The 3,749-nt window shown below is 43.8% G+C and overlaps 1 non-coding gene across 1 annotated transcript; it reads right to left on the reverse strand.

Annotated features, from left to right (window-relative positions):
• Nucleotides 1-463: 463 nt before the first annotated feature.
• Nucleotides 464-545, reverse strand: trnas-gcu (transfer RNA serine (anticodon GCU)). Its single transcript has one exon. It is a non-coding gene; the product is annotated as a tRNA-Ser (tRNA).
• Between the last annotated feature and the right edge of the window lie 3,204 nt (nucleotides 546-3,749).

Genomic DNA, 3,749 nt, shown 5'->3' on the forward strand with positions numbered 1-3,749 from the left:
GAGCAATAGGGATCAAAAACACCGCAGGTAAGGTTAGAAGTCATGTTCTATGATCATTTCTTTCAGCATTAGGGACTAAATATACTAAACGTATGATGCTAAAATGTTATTTTTACATATATTAATGTAATGAATGATTGCTTATGCTTTATAAACAAATCTAATTATAATAAAAGCTTAAGTTTTGTATTTATCTTGTACCATAGAACATGATTTTCTTTGTATTTCAAGCCCACAAAGTGTCCAAATGATGCACCTTTGACCTCATCCAGAACGTATCATTTCTTGAAAGGGATTGCTGTCCGAATGCACATCTGAATCCCAAACAGAATCTCTAGTAAAATACGATCATTTGTGAAACAGGCAAATGACTGTCTCAGGGGCCCATTTCTCATTGTCAGACACATGTATGCAATGCTTTCACTGTGCATTGAGCAATAGGGATCAAAAACAGAATGGAAACAGACGAGGATGGGATTTGAACCCATGCGTGCAAAGCACAATAGATTAGCAATCCATCACCTTAACCACTCGGCCACCTCGTCGACAAAACTGGGCTGTCCCAACTGGGTTGGCGCGCTCCAGATGATCATTTTCTTTTTTTTCCCTCGTACTCGAGGGTCATTTTCCTGTTCCACATGCGATTTCAATATTTTCCTTGGGAGATGTCAAGCCAGCAAGCCACTGCTGTGGTTCAGTGGCCAGCGTGGAGTTCAGTGGCCCTGTTGTACACAGAAAGCACATTGAGCTCCTTGGACATGAAAAGTTCCAGATAAAAGCCATTTGTCATCCTTTCTCTTGGTGTCGATGTTGCTATTGTATGTAAAGGTGGCAACTTGCTCAGCGAGCAGGCGGAGCACACACCGAATGCAGATGTGTCTGAGTGGTGTGTCCAAGTGGCTGCAAAAGGACAGCACTCCCGGGGCGCTGTGGCTTAGTTGGTTAAAGCGCCTGTCTAGAAAACAGGAGGCCCTGGGTCTGAATCCCAGTGGATAACCGCCTACGGCTAGACTTAATTAAATGCAAGTATTCATTTCCTGTCTTTAACACGACTTGTTTTTCTTAAAATGGATGCAACTTGCAAAACATGAAATACAAACCTTGCTAATCAGCGCTAGCAGCTGGCAAAAAAAAAGAAGTCAGCAATGTTTTTTTTCTTTAACCTTAACCCTGCTAATGGAGAAGAGTTAAACGACCGAGTCTATGCAGCTTAAACGGTGCGCACGTCGGGATCTTAGCTGAAAGGGTGGTAAATCACGCTCACCCCAGTCCTTAATCTTTTAAAGAGGATACAAAATTGAACCTAGACGCCACATCACATACATCCTGTTCAATGATAAAAAGGTAACATCTATCCTCGCTCCAGAGTAAATCTCACGTTGAGGGCATATTTTTTTTCACTTTACCGTGAATCGGGCTCGGCTGCACAGAGGAGAGAGCAGAGCAATGAGGTCACGGGGACAGGGGAGTCACACGCTGGCTGTTTGAACACGCGGAAGATCACTGAGGGATCCACAGTATATGGACCCTCCGTGCGCAATCAGTCCGCACTCCGGACTCTGAATCCTGCCATCCGAGTTAAGATCTCGGCAGAACCTGAAGCGCAGTTCCTTCTTAAAACGTAATCTGGTGAGCATTTCTAGAATCGTACTTGTATAGATGCAGCCTTTAATGTGTTGCTAGGTTAAAATTGATGACTTCTTGTATTTCAGTAGGCAACTGCCCTCTTGATTTCAGATTGAATTTCTTTATTACAGGGGCGCTTTTATGATGACAGAGTCATGTTCAGGTACTTTGCTTGATGGAGGAAGCTCATTTCGGACTCTGTGATCTGCTCACCTGGAAAGGTCTGCTGTACTACTACAAGAGAGAAGTAGAGTCTGGAAGAAGGGACAATTTTATGATGCTTTGGAAGGTAGTTTTTTTTTTCTTTGAAATCGAAATGAATCAGAATATCAGAGCAAAAGACAAACTCTTGGTTTGGTTTAAAGAGATATGGTTTTAAAACAGACAAAATGTAGAAAACAGGTGTTTCTCACTTCTGGAAAAGAATGGACCGGGGTATTTTACTAGTTGCAGTGCTGAGCTCACCGGCTTGCAGTCCTGCAGTGTTGCACCAGGGTCAGTGGTGCAATGGATAACACGTTTGACTACGGATCAGGAGATTGTAGGTTCAACTTCCGCCTGGCTCGGGTCGTTTTTAAACGCATCAGGCTACTCCCTAAGTAGCATGTGCTACTTACTGTATTATAATCGTACCCAGTAAGAGATTTCCTTTATGTAAATGAACTGCACTTGACAGCTTTAGAAAAACACCTGGGCTCAGTACGGTGCTGAGAGCTAATCGTTGCTGTTGTTCTAATTAGCACGCACTGCATCGGCTATGAACCCGAACTTTTCAATTATTCCGATCAGTAAGTCAACACGTAGTCCACATGAAAGGTAGAAATATTCTCTTGTCTGTCTCTTGTTTGTATAGAACTGAATGTCCCTGACAATGTACTGTTAGTTTTAATTGAAGAACGGCATTTGTGTTCAAATATACCAGACAAGTTTATGTAACTGCTCATGCGACACTCAGTTGTAATTAGTCAAGAAATAAAGTCGAACAACAGCTGCGGGTTTGATTCTGAACGTATGAGATTGCAGCGTCTTTTACTTCCATTGACAAATGATAGAGATTCGAAGAGAGATCCTTCAGACCAGCAAGCAAACCCACGGCTATTTCGGTTTTCTATCTAGGCAACGTTGGTGTCTGCAATAGCATACATGAAAGCGTGATGCAATTTCTGTGGCTACATTTGTTGCACGTCATGCACAGTAAGAGTGTTTCTAACACCAAATAAAAAGTCAACAATTAGCGATCACGCCTTCTCAGTTAACCCACTGAAACCCTTGCTGTTAACAGTTCTTTAATGCGTGCTTTACGAGCACCTACATATCGTGTCGGTTCTTTCAGCTTTATTCATTAGGTTTTCAAAGGCATAAGTAGAGCACCAGAGGTGCGAACGCAGAATGTATGGTAATCTGAAGAACTGCTTTCCATGGCAGCGGGTCCAAGCGATTTAACGTTTTTATAGTACCGGGAAAGGAGAAGCGGCACTTTGCCTTTGCCGCGCAGGCACAAGGCGACGTGCGGCAGACGCAGGAGTCGGCAAGTTCCGAACCTGCGCGGGGAGTCCCTAACGCATTTCGAATCCATCGCCTTAACCACTCGGCCATGACAAAAGCGAGCTCGCTGCCGCCGCATTCCTCCTATAATCTAACACGGAGTGCGAGGTGGCTGCGGAAACCTTTTTAAAGTCGCTCTCCGTTAAAAAAAAAAACCTTTCACAAGATTCGTGCCGGCAGACAGACACGCCTCAGAGGGTTTAAGGCTGGCTTCACGTTCAAATGATAAAGTCCCCCAGTCCGGATGTCAAAATGCAACTTTGGCAGACAGAAAAAACAGCAACAAACCACAAATGTGGAAAAGGATTTTACAAGCTGCACCACACTGCACTTTCAAAAGCATTTACATTCGTGTTAGACGCAGGAATTGCCTTTGATTTGCGCGCTTACGAACGCCATGGAAAACGAAACAAAACTAAAGCCCTCAGCTCCTGCACTTGATTATAATGCCGTTACGTGTCGAAGCAGGAATTTACGTCATCCTACCACTGCAACACGGGGAATAGAGGGAAATGAGCACAATCTACGAATTGTCTCTAAACAGTCCCTACAGTTGTAAGACGCCTGGAAGCGTGCAC

Source organism: Lepisosteus oculatus, unplaced genomic scaffold, assembly GCF_040954835.1.
Source record: "Lepisosteus oculatus isolate fLepOcu1 unplaced genomic scaffold, fLepOcu1.hap2 HAP2_SCAFFOLD_70, whole genome shotgun sequence".
NCBI classification, from domain to species: domain Eukaryota; kingdom Metazoa; phylum Chordata; class Actinopteri; order Semionotiformes; family Lepisosteidae; genus Lepisosteus; species Lepisosteus oculatus.